Source organism: Lactuca virosa, chromosome 6 (genome assembly GCF_052849685.1).
Source record: "Lactuca virosa cultivar CGN04683 chromosome 6, Lactuca_virosa_CGN04683_v6, whole genome shotgun sequence".
NCBI classification, from domain to species: domain Eukaryota; kingdom Viridiplantae; phylum Streptophyta; class Magnoliopsida; order Asterales; family Asteraceae; genus Lactuca; species Lactuca virosa.
In genome coordinates this window covers 42,360,612-42,380,390 of record NC_136431.1, presented here as the reverse complement: position 1 = coordinate 42,380,390, position 19,779 = coordinate 42,360,612, and positions in this window count along the sequence as shown.

Genomic DNA, 19,779 nt, shown 5'->3' with positions numbered 1-19,779 from the left:
TTCAGAAGCATTACGGGGCGCTTCCCAATTCTGAATGGCTTCAATTTTGATAGGATCTACTGGTATACCGTCACCAGAAATCACATGGCCGAGAAATTGAATTTGATGAAGCCAAAATTCACATTTGGAGAATTTAGGATATAATTTCTCCTTTTGAAGAAATTCTAATATTTCACGAATATGAATGGCATGATCAGCTTCAGATTTGGAATAGATTAGAATATCATTAATGAATACAATGACAGATTTATCGAGCATTGGAGCAGCACCAGGTATAAGATCAATTCGAAATTCTACTTGCCTATCCGGAGGAAGTCCAGGCAAATCATCGGGGAAAACATCAGGATATTCATTAACAACGGGAACATCATTTACAGTTTTCTTCCCCTCTTTTGAGATATCAACTGTATAGGCCAGATAAGTAGAACACCCTTTCGATATAAACTTACGAGCTTTTAAGAAAGAAATTATTTTGAAGATTTTAATTCTTTGTTCACCGTAGACATAAATCGGATTCTTCCCTTCAATAGGATACGTACTATCTGTTGGGTTATGAGCATTCTAACACTCCTAAGTGTACATGCAACCCTAAATACCTTGGATCTATGTTTTCTCTATTATACATACAGTTATGAACATCCAAGGTATTATCCTAATCTAGCATACAAAATAATAAATATAACAAGATAGAATACATACCTCTTTGATGTAGAATGTCTTCATGAAGCTTGAGTGCCTAGTGTCCCAAGTGTGACACCTCAAATGGTTCACACAACACCAAATACACTTGGAATAACTTGAGAGAAACTTGAACACTCCTTGAAATCGTCTAGCCCTCACACTTACACATTAGTGCGCGATTTCTTGAGCCATGGGATTCTTTTATATGGTGGCTATTAGGGTTACACCATGTAACTCATAACTTTACCCATTCCTTATGCTCCATGGATTTTAACCTCCATGGAGTATCCATGGGTCACCCCATGGACTTAGTCCAACATAAGGAATCTTGGATCACAAGCCCACATATATAAGAATGAATGATTTACACAATCAACCCATATATTTAATTAGTCTCCTTTTGATCACTTAATTAATTCCAAATTAATTCTTGATCAATACTAATTAAATAACCTTATTAATATATTAGAACTTATAATATATTAACCAACCTTAAGTGTTATTTCTCTCATTATAGTCTATCCAAATGCATGATGCCATGCAACCCAAATGGACCATGCCGGGTCGGGTCAAGTCTTACCAATTATAGTTATGGACTTAGACATTAATCCAACAGTCTCCCACTTGGATAAGTCTAAAACTATTATTGCGTATGACTTCAGGAACCGATCAGCAATCGTAGCTCTCAAAAGCTTCTGTCGAACTCTGACCTTGTCGATGAACTCTGACCTTTGTCAATGACTTGTCCATTAGATAAGGGATCATATATTCCTCCATTCTAGATATCATATGGACTGAGACATGGATTATCAATCATTCTCTCTGTCCATTTGTTGTTTCCCGATTTCCGATTCAGGATGACTGACTGATTGAACAAATCAAATCAGTCCTGGCTTGGCCAAGCACTCACATGTATCATCTTTAAATCATCGAGGGGTCCACAGATATCGCTTTTATCCCGAAGGTAAAAGGAATGGATAAACTTCGACTCATATGGCTTGTTCTACTACTTGTTAAATCATACACAAAGGCATGTTTTATAACATCGAGTTACCAATGCGTTTTCGTGCAATCAATGTATAACCAACTCATAGTAACAACTCATATCTCTAGGTTTGAAGAATATAAGATATTATCGTCTCATGATCACTCGTGATAAAATCCATGAAGTGATTCAAATGAGCGCGGGTTGAATCCAATACTCAGAACTTATGAGCACTCATGAGTGTTGTAGCACCACTTTGTCCACCAACTTGGACCTCTACAAACCAACCCATGACAGTCTTGATTCATATCTACTTCCAACATATGACCGACTGTGGATGGTTTGAATAACTTAATCATTCAGGAAGAGCGACTTAGTTATTCTGGAAGTCAAAACATGCAAAGTGTAACACAAGAATAAATGAATCAAATATGGTATCAAACCCTATGAATATAAATAAACACTTTTATTTATCACCATACTGATTACTCATTATTCATTGTTTCGGTTTTATCAACTTTATACTTGAATTTAAAACAATAGTTGTCCCATGCTCCAAGCATGTACACTATGTTTTCTAAACACTAGTCATGCCATACACCAAGTATGCATACTATGTTTGTCTATGATCTTTACTTTGTAAAATAGATCAATTGAACATCACTCTAATGATCCTCTTTTCACAGTCCCAAATCCTTACTGCAAATGCAAGAATTCCAAATTCATGCCATTTACTGAAATCTGTTAGATTCTAAACTTATATGCATTGATCCTCTTAATGATTATGCACGAAGTCAGAAAGACTTGACAACAATCATTACAGAGCATTCCAAAGGAGATCAGCTCCTTGGAAACATCCTTCTTTCATTAAGTTTCCTAATCTTACACAGATTGAATAATTTCTAACTTTGAAACATTTCCATATTCCATTTTGACTATCACTTCTGAACAAGAGTTGCCTCCTTACAGATTATGTCAATATGGTCCTTCCAAAATTAACATTATACTTCCAACTGTCCTTGAGCAACCAATCTTTGGTAAACCTTAGATTGTCCTCGACAATTGCTTAATCATTTTAGTCATATCCAATTCTAGACCTTTTCCCTTCATAATGCCCCAGGCATTTGGAAAATTTTAGAAAGGATGAATATAGCACATGTAATCGATCCTATATCCGAAGCATATGGGACATGATTCATGATGTCTCACATAAAGACTAAACCAGTCTTTTGCTATAATATTTCCATTTCAATTTGCCAAGTTCTCAAAATTCAGATTATGAAAAGGGATGCCGTAATCATAATCGAATTTTAGAACGCAAATAATGGACCCATATATAGAATTTCCTTATGTTGAGCCATTCCAACATGAAATTCATATATATATCCTTCATTAAATACGATTAAAATCTCAATCTAAGCTTTTAGAATTGAAATGAAGTATCATTTCCTCTCCCTTAATTATAGCAAAACAACTTTTTCAACCCCTGCAAACTCACAAATTGAAACTTTTGTTTTCTATAATTAACATTGCTAACTTGCAACCTTTGTCATAATTATCATGCTCCCACTAACATGATGATTATTAGCATAACACTTATGCTCCCACTAGCTTTGACATGTACTCAGAAATCAGCTGACTTTCTTACCAAAGTTCAGATTTCTGATACTAGATTGTTTTGATAAAACTTTATCAAAATCATACACCTCTCTTAGATAGCTCACATGTGTGTCTAAACAATTTTAGAACTATGAAAAGGGATGCCGTAATCATAGTCTCAATTGTTTAGACCTTTTCCACTTCTCACAAGTCCATGTTAGTGTGCCGGTAAACCACACACGCTCCACTAACGACTTTGAGAATGCAAATATCACAATTGCTATCTAGCTAAAATCTACTTAGTGAAAGTGTTTCCTCACCATCATTTTCATGAATCGGAGAGAAACCTTATGACACTTAGATTTAATAGTGTATGTGTTCTTATCCATGTGAATTTGTCAAAACCATAATCACAAGACAAGGTTAGTGACAAATCCAAACTCATATTGATTAAACTTGTGCAATCTTAAATTCTTGCCATTTGGCAGCTCAGGTGCCTGTCATTGCTTCCAAGTAGTTGTGCAACCAATTGAGAACTCTCAGAACTCCTATGCAAAGCCAACTTGAATAGGCACCAAAATTTCAACACGATAGGTTATAAACCTCAAGTCGTGTGCTAGTGAAGGACTTTAGGTTTTATTCTTGATTAAGTCTTGAAACTTTCAAGAGCTTTAAGACTCCCACTGTCCTCTTGACATATAAGACTCCCTTGTCAAATATTCAAGAGATAGTGCGGAGTCTTTATCAAGACTAACACTTTACACAATTGGCCTAAGTTGGTCTATGTTTTATCCAAAACATCACAACTTACCAATTTCAAATGTACAAGAGTAGATAACCTTTTACTCTTACATTTGACTAGTGTTAACAAACCCTCTTTAAGATATGTCACTCAAGTTACAATCTTGGAGTATGACTCTAAGAATTGTTTTGGAACGAAGTATGACTCATCTTTTTGATTTAACCATTTCAACAATTCATGACTCCTCTTCTTAGTCATAAGAATGCACTAAGATGACTTTAGAGGACCAATTGTGATATGGTATCTTAATCATTAAGATGATCATAAACATGATACTAAAGTACTCTCCCATCTTTTCAGATTTGAGAAACTTTTATCTTTCTGCCATACTTTGATTCTTCTTATTCGTTCTGTCTCACATTGAAACTTCTCCAATGCTACAGACTTATACTTAAACTTATAAGTATAACCATATTTACTGAACTTAAGTAAATCATGACGAATAGTCTTCTTCATCTTTTGTGGTGGACTTGACCAGTGCACAAGAATGTGTACTCGATCCCTTAGTCCTTTCCTTATTCACATAAGGAATTAGTCTTAATTTTCCAAGCTGAAAGTTCTCATTCATCATACTATACAACTTGCATGATTCCAAGTTTCGGTCCAATTGAACCTTGGGTGATGAGAATCTTTCCTTATTTGGTAATATTAGACACTACCACAACCGAAACAATCAAATCCATTTTTCCAATATTGCTATCAATGGAATCTTATAAGCAACAACTTTTCACAAATGCCATTGTAAGGATACTTAAAATAAATAAAATCAAAACCTTTTTCTTTTATTTTAAAACTTTGCGGAAAAACTTATCCTTACAATCCATATGAAAACCTTGTTGTTATCTATTCCTAAGCAATATAAATATCATAACTCTTAAGTAATAGCCCAAAATTCTGATCACCGAACCATGCGATTGAAATCCATCTTCGCGATCAGAATCAACATGTACTTAATAGAGTTAGACAATGGACTTTACCTGAAGTAGAGCCAAACTTATTGACTTTAACATCCTTAGGTAAATTTGGCAGCTTTGTAACCAATGCCCTTTCCTTTGGCAATAGTTACCTATGGACCCTTGATAATGGGACTATCTCAGACTTCGCCTCTCTCTTTACCATTGGGTCAACCGAGTTGACTATGGCCGATCCCTTTCCAGTGGGAAGAGAGAGCTTTACTGTATTTCCAGTGTCACCATTGTCACTGTCCATAAAGTTTTTGGGAAGTTGATCTTCTAATCAAATTTGCTTTACTATCGTTCCAAATCATTGCTGATTCAGCAGCACCAAGCAAATAGATATGATCATTAAGGTTCATGTCATAGTCTTTTTCATAGTAGTCCCAAAGGAACTCACTATGTGACTTAGAAAGTGATTGAACATCCAACTTTCTCAAGACTTTGACACCCAACTCTCCCAGCTTGTCAATATGTGACTTCATCTCTAAGATGTGATCACACATAGACCTTGCTTGCCATTAGGGCTTGAGTGACCTTGAACTTGTGGGTTAGTGAGAATAATTGGAGGAGGTGGAGGAAGTAAAGTTCCAAGAAATTTGGGAAGATCATAGATGTCTGAACTAGACATCTTTTGGGAGATATTCAAGATAGTTGATCTAAAGTCCTTAATATAACACCCAATATGAAATATTAAGGCTAGGATCCAACAACCTATTTATAACTGGAAGAGGGATGTCGTAATCCGAGTTATAAAATAGTTGAAGGTAGGTAAATGACGATTTACCAATTTCCACCATGAAAAACGAAATAATGTAATTAGGTTTTTTAATTGGATTTGAAACTCCTAGATCTTTTGAGATTCATTGAACTTTTCAATGGCATGTTTCAATCTCGAGTGTGCCCTTCAGGTTTTGTGACTGGGATGCCGAGGATCACAAAACAAGGTGTGAAGTAACCATGCAAATATACTTGGTACCCTTAATATTTACCCCTCAATCGATGTGCCGGTTAACCACACGAGCTCCACCGATACTATGATAAATATTAAGTTACCCTTTGCCTACTTTGTTAAATCCAGGTTAGTGTGTCGGTTAACCACACACGCTCCACTAACGACTTAAGCAAAGTGCAAAGTGTAATTTCATGGGTTAGCACCAAATTCACATTTTCCTAAGTAACTAAGATTGGGTATTAATAAGAGTTTAGTTACTTAGTATTTATCATTAATACTTTTAATGAAAGGAGAATTATAGTCCTTGTCCTACCCGTTCGGCTAACGACTCTCCACCAGTCAAGGAAGCGGTGGGTGAGAGTGGACACCCATTAAACTGCCATTTTATAGGCAGTAACCTTATACCCCCCTTATAGACCGGCTTCGTGAATGAGGCCTACTAACGGTAAGACTGACTTGCTCTTATACATATATTTATTATTAACTTATAATACTATAAAGTATAAGGGTTGAATTTTAACTTTTAAAATTCTAAGGGCTAACTTGGAATTAAAGTATTCATGGGGAAAACTTTACAAATTCCAAAACTTGAGGGCAAGTTTTGAAAATATTCAAAACTAATTAATTCCATAACTTATGTGTTTAAAGTAGTGTTAATTAAAAAAAAACTCTTCAAGTTCCATAACTTGAGGACAAGTTATGGAAGACTTTAAACTAATTAATAAAAAAAAATAACTTTTTTTTATTGTAACTTATGGAACTAATTAAGGTTACACTTTTTTTTCAATTTAATGAAGAGACTCTTGAACCTCCATAACTTGAGGACAAGTTATGGAGTCATAAAACCATTTAATTAGAACTAGACTCTTCATTTTGTAACCTTTGCCAAATTTTATGAGTTTTATGATTCTTAAATGTGACTTTTCATATAACTTGAGGACAAGTTACAAAAACACACTTTGGAATCAACTCTTAGATTAAAATGGATTGAAAACAACTATTTCACACAACTTTTCTATTAATCTAAGAACCTCATAAGAACAAGATAATTCAAATCATCAATCTTCAAGAAATTAGCATGAACATACAAACTAATACAAATCTTGAAATTATGACAATTATCTTAGAAATTGGATTAGCATGAACATTACCACATCAAAAACAAGTTTATAAGTCCAAAAACATCTTAGGGTAATGTTCATAGTCCAATTCCAGCCAAAACAATCGAATATATGCATCCAACTCGATTTTTCAGCTACTTTTGCAAGTATAACAAGAAAACAAGCCTAGGCTCTGATACCACCGTTGGGTTATGAGCATTCTAACACTCCTAAGTATACATGCAACCCTAAATACCTTGGATCTATGTTTTCTCTATTATACATACAGTTATGAACATCCAAGGTATTATCCTAATCTAGCATACAAAATAATAAATATAACAAGATAGAATACATACCTCTTTGATGTAGAATGTCTTCATGAAGCTTGAGTGCCTAGTGCCCCAAGTGTGACACCTCAAATGGTTCACACAACACCAAATACACTTGGAATAACTTGAGAGAAACTTGAACACTCCTTGAAATCGTCTAGCCCTCACACTTACACATTAGTGCGCGATTTCTTGAGCCATGGGATTCTTTTATATGGTGGCTATTAGGGTTACACCATGTAACTCATAACTTTACCCATTCCTTATGCTCCATGGATTTTAACCTCCATGGAGTATCCATGGGTCACCCCATGGACTTAGTCCAACATAAGGAATCTTGGATCACAAGCCCACATATATAAGAATGAATGATTTACACAATCAACCCATATATTTAATTAGTCTCCTTTTGATCACTTAATTAATTCCAAATTAATTCTTGATCAATACTAATTAAATAACCTTATTAATATATTAGAACTTATAATATATTAACCAACCTTAAGTGTTATTTCTCTCATTATAGTCTATCCAAATGCATGATGCCATGCAACCCAAATGGACCATGCCGGGTCGGGTCAAGTCTTACCAATTATAGTTATGGACTTAGACATTAATCCAACACTATCTTCTCATAACACAAGAGTTCTGCACGGTTCTTTGACAACCAATCCATGCCGAGAATAATATCAAAGTTGGGCAATGAGATAGAAATCAGGTTAGCAAGAAAGTTATAACCTTCAATTTCTATGACACAATCTCTATAGACTTTATCAGCAAGTAATGATATACTTCCTGCTGTGTCTACATGAAACGGTTGATCGAGTGCATAGAAAGCAATTTGAAAAGAATGTGCAAATTCATTAGACACAAAAGAATCTGAGGCACCAGAATCAAATAAGATGTGAGCAGGTCTAGAGTTGACGAGAAATGTACCAGTCACAACAGTCGGGTCTTCACGTGCCTCCTCCATGGTAATTTAGAATACACGGCCTTTATCTTTTGGTACCTCCTCCTTTTTAGTTGGAGTACTCTATGGTTGTTGAACGAAAACTTGACTCCTCGTCGATTGTTGAACAGAAGCTTGACTTCCCCCACCTGGCTAGTAAGAGTAGGACAGAAGCGCTTCATGTGGCCAGTAACACCACAAGCAAAACATGTAACATTCTTCATCGGGAAAACAGACTTCATGTGGCCTATTTCTCCACATCCAAAACAGATCACTGATACTTTTTCTAATCTGCATTCGCCCGGATGATTCTTTCCACAATTTCAAAAAGATGGAGATTGAAGAGAAAAAGATTATGACCTACCATGGCCACGAGAGGTATTATGAGATTGCATTTGTTTACCGGGATCAGTTTGAATAGATTGAGCTGGTGGAATATAGGAAACAGGAACAGTTCGATCAACACGTGGATGCTTCGGAACAGAAAGAGTAGCACCACATATCTCTAAGTCATGCTCGCGCTTTCGTGCATACTCAACAGATTTATCAAATGATAGAACATCCCGATTGCTCACGAAATCATGGATTTCATATCGTAATCCTTCCATGAATAACTGAATTTTATCATCTTCAATTGGAATATACTTTGTAGCAAACCGTGCTTTTTGATTGAATTGAGTTTCATATTCATTCACGGTCATTCCTCCTTGCTTAAGTTCAAGGAACTCTTTCTCCAATCGTCTCCTCATATCTAGAGGACAATACTTTTCTAGTAAGCGAGTTTTGAACATTCCCCAAGATAAATTCTCCTAATCATACTCTTTGAGAGCTTCAAATGTTGCTTCCCACCAGACCAAGGCTTCTCCGGTGAACATTGCGGAGGCATAATTAACTTTGTCTTCATTAATCACATGAGAGATACATAATACTTTTTCCGTATTCTGGATCCAGGTAAGAACAACAATAGGATTAAGGGCACCTGAAAACTCTATAGCACCACTACTCTTGAAAGTTTTAAATGAGGGACGTTTCGCCTCCCCTTTGGAAGATTCTCCGATGGCTTTCTCTTTGCCTTTATCACCATTATTTTTGTGTTCCTCGAGAGTCTTCCGAATAATACCAGTAAGTTTACCCAAGAGTCGTTCCTCACGAGGGGATATTGGAGTATTTACTTCGTCAGGACGAGGTTCACTACCCACTTCTGGTGTATGGCTACCTTCCTGTTCAGCCATTGTTCTGAAAATTTGGAGTAACATAGTATTTTAGAATATTAGGATTTATTATTACCTAATACTTTACTTAAGTATTTCCTATGGTTTGTATCCATATACTTACAATGAATCCGTTCATATATTGAACTTCTGACGGTTTAAGTCTAAATACACATCTGTGGTATTTAGTTCACTTAAACTACTGCTCTGATACCATGATTGAAAGAACCCATTTCTCTAAACTTTATTATTACTCCAAACATGCTACATGAATATTCATAAAAATATTTTACATATATGGTTTTTATTACAAAAGACTGGATACAAACCGACTAACGAGTTTTTACAAAATTTTATATATGTTACATAACTTCCCAGGAATTTATACACTAAATACAAAAAAAAAAACTATAATATTATCTATTCTACATCTTCTACCAATACATGACTATACTAGATGCTTATCACCTACAATAGTTTAAACATTGAGAGGGATAAGCGAGTGACACTTAGTGAGTTCAATAACAGTTACAATATAACGTTATGCCATATACCAGTGGCGGATCCAGAAAGAAAAATTATGGGTATCACAAATTCTTTTGGGGTTGAACTACTAGAAAAAAAATTGTTTCCAAATGAAGTTTCCATTACAAAATCGTCGCTAAACCGGTGAATTTACACTAATTTTAAAATTATCAGACTTTGTGATGGATTGGTGACGGATTAGTGACGGATTTGTGACGGATTTCCAACGGATTTTCGAAAAAAAAACACGAAATTTACATTTGACGGGAAAATTGGAGGGGTAGCCCGGGATACCCCGGGCTACATAGTAGCTCCGCCCCTGCCATATACATATCAATATGACAAAATCAAAGAAGGACAAAGAACAACAAAGGCAAATGAGTATCATATGACAGGCTTTCTATATCAACGAATAATCTGATTCAAAGATTTGCAATTAATGAGATACAACAATTTCAACATGATATACATCAATAAGACTTCTGCCCATATGGTATAGAAAAGACACGATTTCTAAATTATCATTTTGGCTAGCAAATTATAGGCTTTCAGCCCTGTCTAGCCTTCTGCCAATGCCAAAGTGATGCTTAATCATTCACTTCATGGTAAAAGGCTACATACCAATACCCAAGTGATGCTTAGTCATTCACTTCGAGGTCAAAGGTATAGCTCATTATCATAATAACACGGGAAAGCATGTAACGCCTGTGTTTCTGGGCTAGTCATTAATGTCGATGTAATAGTCTAGGTTAACCTTTGTAACTCATCTTGAAATAATAAAGATGTATTATTTGAGTACTATGTGTTTTGTGCTTAATTGTGTGACTTAAATAAATTAAGGATAAAAATAAGCGTCAAAATGAAATGTTAGATAAACCCGATATCTATGAATGATGTGGTAGTGGTCGTGACGAGGTTTCCGAATATATAAAGAATGCCGAAATCCGAGTTATAACGAAGAAGTTATAACATGTCGAAGTTTCGCGACAGAACCGGCACGACGTTGTATGACGTAAAATATGAATTTAAGATAGAGCGATATCTAGCCTTAATGATCTAAACGAAATTCGTAGAATACGTTAAACCGAGAGCGTGCATGAAAAGAACGTCTAAATCTGACTTTGTATGAGGAAGTTATGATTTTTCGAAGTTTCGACTTAGCGGTATGCAACCCAAAGTTCGAATATGAGATCGAGCGATATTTAGCCGAAACAATCTAAACGAGAATTGAAGATCTCGTTGATAGTAGTCCAACGGTGAAAAGACAGACGAAAATAGACGTCAGACGAAGGAGTTATGAATTTCTAACGGAGTTTTCCTGTCTCGGCCTACTAAAAATAATATAATAAAAATAAAGTCAAAATTAGCCGACGAAGTCTAAATGAGAGTTGTAGAGCATAATCTCACCTACGCGTGCATATAAAGAACGTCGAAAACGGAGCTAGTATGCGAAAGATATGAATTTCTGAAGTTCGGGGCACGAAACCCGATACTGTGTCAGAGTTCACGACGTGAACATTGAAATGACGTCACCTGGACTTTGCCAGACCCCACTTGTGATGACGCATGCAGTGACGATCAAGCCCACGACGTGGGAGTACTGTTCACGACGTGAATTTCCAGAAAACAACCCTATAAATAGAGTTGAAGGGGCAGCCGGCCAAGGTTGCTAATTCACTCATCTCTCACCCGTATTACCTCGATTTACGTGCAAAGGAATACCCCCGAAGCCCCGGTATCATCCCAAGACCCGAAGCAAGTCCCGAAGTCTGAAGATCCCGAGAAAAAAAGAGTTTCCGAGTCGAAGCTCTGACCGCGAGAAGCCCGGTGTGTGAAGAGATCACAGTTTCACCGAAGAATACTACTCTTAGAGTCGTAGTGATGTCCGATCATCTTCTGATCAAGTGAGTGCGTAGTCTCTTTCACGAACACGATTTTTATACAAGTATTTTTTGAATGTATTAAATATATGTTTGTGTGAGTGTATATTCCCTTTCTTCAAACACATAGATATGAAGTATCTACTTTATAATATGTGTTACGTGTGTATAAATATACGTGTATATATATGTTTTATGTTTATTTGGAATGAGTATTGAATGAGTATCTTATCAGTTTTTAAGTTGCATATGAATGCATATGTATGTTGTTATCTACAAAAATGTTGGGTAGAACTTGGGTAGATAGTTGATGTGTGATAAACTGATGAGAGGCCTCGATGTGATTGTGATCTAGTCGTCCAGCAGAATATGAATGACGACCACGGACTTTTCTAGACAGTTCAGTGGAACGCTGGCAGGCTTATAACATGTAGGTGTAGTGAACTTGGTTGTTCATTTGCTGTATTCTATCCCCCTCATGGTTGCCTTAGGACATTCATTGTTGAGGAAACCCCTTTGCAGTATTGTCCGTCCCGATGAAAATCCTATATTAGGTCCCTTGTAATAGTTGTTGTCATAGGGACGTAAAGTGAGGATAACGGGAATGGGTAATCGGGTTATTGTTGGTTGGTGAAATTAAATATAATTATTTATTGTGAGTTGAAAACCCTATATGCTCACCAGGCTCCCAAGCCTGACCCACTCAATTTCTTTGTATTACAGGTAGTGGCGCGAGAGCATAAGTTGGAGAACTTGTGAAGATATTTTTGTTTATAGACCTATAGTTGTATATAACTGTGTAAGGTCTATGTTTTATTGTTTATGCTTTTATGTCTGTATCGGAACATGACATCCCGAGTTTTGATATATAATGAAGATACATTTCTTTAAGAAATGCTTTGATAAACCTTATTTTATCATGTATTGTTTTGGGGACAAATTCCGCAACTCTTTTAAATCAATGGATTTACTCTGAAATTATTTTAAAAGCATAAATGAAACCGGTCTTTTCTGGCCGTGATTTTGGGGATGTCACAAAGCACATTGCACATATAACACATAACATACAATTGTCCCTATATTGAACTCACCGTGAAATAACCGAAGGATAAAATGATAATTTGGTCAGCACTTCATCTCTAAAAATGACTTTCTTTGACGAAACCGGGGATTTTAGCTGAAAACCGGGCCTTGCGCGGGCAGAGTTTCAACTTGAAAAGATTATTTTCTCGGGTCTTTGGAGCGTCGGGACTTGCTTCGGGTGTCGGGGATGTTTCCTAGGCTTCGGGGGGTGTTAGGGTAATTTGAGAGAAAGTAGAAGGTGTAAAAGTGTGAAATTTCTAAACAAAATTCGAGCAGCCTCGCATCCTATTTATAGGGGACCGAAGCACCTGATTACGCTGGGCGTAAATCCTTGGTACGCGGGGTGTACTGCCTCGCGCATCTCTTCGTTGGGCGTACGAAGTAGATGAGATCAGACGCGTCAAGGCTACGACACGTGGCACTCATGCGAAGGAGTAGGGAGGGTGACGGGTTCTAGATCTCTTACACGAGTACGCTGGGCGTACTCCTTCGGATCACCTTCGAAGTTTGGGCCCAAAACTTCAAAAATCCGTATCTTCCGTATACCAGTTCCGTTTTTGACGTTCTTTATATGCACGCGTAGGTGAAAATTATGCTCTACAACTTTCGTTTAGACTCCGTCGGCTAATTTTGACTTTATTTTTAATGTTATATTTTTAACGGGCCGGGACAGGAAAAATCCGTTAAAAATTCATAACTTCTTCATCTGACGTCCGTTTTTTGTCTGTCTTTTTACCGTTGTACTACTATTGACGAGATCTTTGATTCTTGTTTAGGTTGTGTCGGATAAAAATCACTCGATCTTTATTTCGAGTTTCGGGCTGTGTACTGATATGACGATTCTTAGAAAAATCACAACTTCCTCATACGAAGTCAGATTTGAGCGTTCTTTTTATGAAAATTCTCGGTTTAACGAATACTACGACTTTCATTTAGATCACTAAAGCTAAAGAGTAGTTAATTGAAAACTCACTTTTTACGTCATTCGACGATGTGCCGTTATATCGCGAATCTTTAAGGAGTCATAAATTCTTCGTTATAACTCGAATTTCGATGAGGTTTTCGCCTAAATGTTTCTAACGAGATAATTTACAACTTTCAATAACATTATTTTTACTTATTTCCAACTTAAATTTTTACATTTTCGTTAATTTTAATATTTGAGTTTTGATTGGAATCTCATAAGACTTCCAATACTTTCCGAATGATTCTAAACATAGTTTTACTTCAATTCACATAAAACTATCTTGTTAGAATTCAATGCTCAAAACCATATAATATTTAATATTATTTATTAACAAAACACGATAACCGAACGTGTATGTTACACAACAGGGCCAATTGAAGGAAATAATGGTTGTTAAAAATAAAGAGGTTTAGGAAAATGTTTCATAGGAATAGTTATGTAATTGTTGAACAAGGGAATTAGAAACCCTTGAAGTTGTATTCATCATTATATATATAAAGGTCTATTTTAAGTACATGTGGTAATAGACAAATAAACATAGAAATCCTTCTAGAAATCCACACCAATAGTAAGATAAAAGGATTAGGTTCTCTATTGGTGTATAATAAGGATATAATCAAATAGGTTTCAAAAGATAAATATTAGATTTTAATGATAAATTTGAAGAATTAGAAGTAGGAAACTAAAAAGAAATTTTAGCTGTCCCAATAGGAAAAAAAGGGATCTATCCCTGATTAAGAAACCGACCTCCCTTGATAAGATTGCCATAAGGCCCAAATTTCGAGACGAAATTCCTAAAACTTGGGGAGAATGTGACAATTGGGAAATTCATGTCACCAATCGTCAATACAGATTAGCATCAACCAATGGTGATAATAGAACGTTTCATATTGAAGGAAAAATATGATCAGTTAAATGATAATAATAGGGTAAAAAATGAGTGACCAAAAAGTTATATCACTTTTTATGATGGTTAGTGTATTTGGAAAGTACACAAAAAAGTGATCCCAATGATATAAGTGTTGCAAAAATCTGGCTCCGATTGGATGAGTTATGATTTTATAAAAGATAAAAACCAATCGCGTTAATAATGCTATTAATGTTAAAACGGCACAAAGAAATTGGCTGAGTTTTGACTAACGTCACAAAAAGAAAAATCGTAGTAACCCGAGAGATAACGACTTTGAAAGGAAAAATGTCAAAAACAGAGTTCATATAAAGGAGATACGATTTTTAGAAAAATATAAAATACGGGTTAAAAATGAAAGTTAAAATTTGGCAACGCAACCTAAAGGAAAGTTGTAGAACTAGTAGAGAGCTACACAAATATATAAAGAGGGTAAGAAACAAGAATCATATAAGGAAGATATGAATTTTTATAAAATATTTAGAGGTGCATGCCAAGAACGTGCCATGCTCGTCGCGCACGCCTGACACCCAGATAGTGAGTGCACGTCGCGCGCACAACCACTATAAATAGAGGTGATCACTTTCTTATTTTTCTCATCCCAAACACTCTCACTATATCTCAAGTTTTTTCGGAAGTCCTCATAAATGGCGCAAAGCTTCGGAAGCAATGACTTGGATGCTTCAGAATATGCTAATAAAGTGAGTTCACGGCCCCAATTTCACTATTTTAAATGTTTTACCGGGGGGGGGGGGGGGGGGATACATGTTTATCAAAATGATTTATCAAAATATATTTACATCCATAAATATCAATCGTTTTATAAAGCTAGAAACCTTAGGATAATGTTGCTATAGATATTACACCTACTTGTAAGCTATGATATTATACCTAAGAGTTATGATGCTTGATAGTCTAAGAAGAGATAATACTCAAATGTTATACTGGCCAAATCCCTAGGATAATATAGTACCTAGAAGTTATGTTGGTCAAATATAGGGATATGCATTGTACCTAATCGTTACTCTGCCCAAATATCATGCTTTCAAATAACCATAATTGGGGTGTATATATATATATATATATATATATATATATATATATATATATATATATATATATATATATATAATAATAATAATAATAATGAGATCTAAAACATATAATTATCAAATATAAAATTAAAGGGGTTTATATTATGATAATTATAGGAAAGATAAAAGATAAAAGATAAAAGACAAAATACCTAAGATTAATGCGTTAGTGAGTTGTTAATATTCATCTGATAGCATTGATTAAATTCCGCTTCCTCGATACCTATAATTGTTAATCTTGAGAGACCTACGAAGATATGTATACATCTATACGGGGTTTGACACCCCCACCTGCGATTGCTAGCTACAATCCTGGTAGGATAAATTTATTATTAGTCACTATTCGACGTCCGATGAAGCGTTGTGGCGGGGTAATAATTACTCAAACAGCGTCGATTATGGGGGCTCATGGTAATACATTACAAACACCTTAGACATCTGACTACCATTAGGGACGCCTTAGAATGGTAGATAAAATATGCTAGAAATCATTAGATATCATGCAAAAAATACTAAGTTTAGATTAACAATATATTCTAAAAGATAATAAGATAGGATCGTTAGATATCTTGCAAAGATAGTAAGTTAGAATTAATAATATATCCTAAAAGATAATAAGATAGGATCGTTAGATATCCTGCAAAGATAGTAAATTAGGATTAATAATAAATCCTAAAAGGTAATAAGATAGGATTAGCAGAATGTCCTAAAAAGATAATAATTCAATAGGTGATATAATAAAACATCAGAAACCAAGAATTTAAGAATCATAAAATATCTAGAAAGTTTTTAAAAGAGTTTATTACGCTTTTACCTGAAAACCTGTGAACTCACCAACATCAAGTTGACGTTTTCAAAAATCGCATGTGTTCCTAAGATGGAGTAAAGATCAAGACAAGAAGGGATTATCAGCTTGAAGACATATATGTTTTCGTTTAATTAGGTGGTTATGATCGGCGCTCTGTGATTTGGGAAATCTATGTACCGTCACCACTCGACATTTCCGCCATCGGCCGGGTAGAGGTGTGACAGTTATGTATGTAATGTATTTGCATAAGAGTAGATGTGGTAGTAGGTGTCCCATATATATCATCCATTGTGAATGAATTGATGAAGAGAGTTTAGCAATTGCATTGAAAATGTAAGGAAATAACAAGTAGATTGGTATTTTGTGTAATGAGAGTTACGAAATAAGACAACCATAGAATGAGAGAATGTGTATGGAAGTTAAGGAAAGATTCCGAGGATAGGGTCTCTTTAAGGAGGGGAGATTGTAACAACCCAAAATTTAGAGAGATTTAACTGTGGGTTAATGATTTGATGGGTTTTCTAAGTTACAATATAACATAAAACAATGTGGCGGAAAACACAAGACTATTTTGGGGAACATGCAACCTAGAGATCTATGACATTTTCTCATTATAGCAGCATATTATGAATAATGATCTAATCTACTTATTTGAAAGAACAAATCAGATTGGATACATACATTTAAGTATAGTTGAATATACTAATTCCTTTGATCTTCAATAGCTAATGGAAAGCAAGCAGCAAAAGTATGAACGCCTCTAATGGCTCACACCCAATAACCTAGAACCCTAGAAATCAAAAGGAAAGAGAGGAAGACTTGAGAAAATCGTATTCCACCTTATGAGAGGTAAGAGCCAAGAAATTTTGATGCAAGGAGCCTTATTTAGAGCTAGGGGATCTCCAGGATAAATGTTGATTTGAATAATTAAATATTAGATTTTATCTATTCAAGAAAATTATGCTTATTAGCTATTAGGAGCCTTCCAGAATGATTCTACTTATGAAATCGTCCACCAACCATCTAAAATTGCCTTCCTTGCTCAATTATAAAAAATTAAAATTAAGTCATTGCACCTTTAATTAATTCCAATTAACCCCGAATGAATTCTAGATTAATTACGATTAAGAATTAAATTAATTCCAACTATTTCTAATTAATTTATTAATCATATAATAAATTAACAAACCATTTTATCTCTTTCCTGAAGTCATTTTATCATTTGTGTGAATATAAAATTCTAAAATATTTGAACTCTTAGAAATATTTTCTAAGTTTAGTACTATTATTTGTATCGTCATATATATCAAGGGTGAGCAGTGATTCTTATCTAGTGTGTGAAAGTAACCCCTCACATATGGCAGATCTTGAAATTTTGGACCCAGTCGACAACATTCGTCATGAAACCGTGTATCGTCTTTCCAAATTTTCAAGAAAAACTCTAGTTTATCCGCCAATTTTCACATTAACCTCACATTATTGTAGTGATATACAAAATAGAAATACAAAAAAACTAGAGATACTGTAACGAATTAAAAGCTATTATTTCGAGTATGTAATAAAGTATTTTGCTTAGTATAGTATTAATTAACTTTATATCCTTTTTTTCCTTTTCTAACATAACAAATTAGATATAAAATTTATTCATTTTAATTAATTTTAAATTTACTAAAATGTATAAAACAACGTGATTGTGACATAATTTTTTTGAACAATCATATTTTTATCAAAACCAACAAGCATCATTGCTATCAAACAAATCAAATAATTGTATCATGATAGCCAATACTGTTTTGCAACCAATAAATCCAGTTGACATCAATTCTTTTTGTTCCTACTAGCAAACCAACCAAAAGAAAAAGCCACCATCATTTCAAATATATCTTCCGAATTATTTAGGGCGTGTACGTCAAAATTAGTTGGTAGTGGGTAGCTTGTAGCTTGTAGCGTTTTGTTAAACGCTACATGAAGTAGCATTTGGATTTGGAGCGTTTTGTTTAAACTAAACGCTAGAAGCTTGTAGTGCCAAACAAGACTTTATGTTCAAAACAAAGCGTTTTGTCAAACGCTAGAAGCTAGAAGCTCTTAAATGCTCCCAAAAGCTCTGTGCCGAACATGCCCTTAGTAGGATAAAAAACGCAAATGTTGTGATATCACTAAATCATCTATATAGTCGGCACCACCACCGCTTCCAATGTTGTTTATTTTTTTTTATTTTTTTTTAATATCTTTTACCGAATCCAATTTAGGAGCGTCAAATCTAACCATCAACTCACCTTACTCCCTTGCTCCATATACAATGGCGGAGCCAGTAGGGGGCAGTCGGGTGTTGCGCCCCCTCCAACTCTTTTAATTGTTTAAGGCTAAAGGGAGTGGAGGTGTCAAAGGAGGTGTTAAGAAAAGTATCAAAGGTGTTACACCACTCATTACATTATGTCAAGGAGGGTGCTAAGAAATAGATGTCATGGATGTAGCGAGAGGAGAGAGGAGAGAGAAAGCATTAAAGTGTGTTGTGATTGGTTGATTTGTATTTCTTTATATATTTTAATTTTTTTCTCCATAATTAAACCTATTAAATTGTCACACTTTCACTCCTTACCTTCTATGTGTCATGAAAAAAAACTTAAAAATCCTATGTAGCAACATGCTAAGAGTGTTACCACTCCCTTTAGCCTAATGATAGAATTATATATAATGCAGCCCATGAGTAATTATATGGCACATCTCAGTAAACTAAACTCAAAGTCCCCTCTATTTTAATTTGTTAATTGTTAAAGTGGGTATCTCTTTTATTTTATTGTTGGGAGTTGATTTTCATTAAGAAGTTACCATTGCTTTCATTCTCCAATCAATAATAATAGGTAATCTTTAATTCTTACATATTTCATTTTTGTAATTTTATCATGATTAGTAATTTGGTTTTTTATGATCATATTGTAAATTTTGAG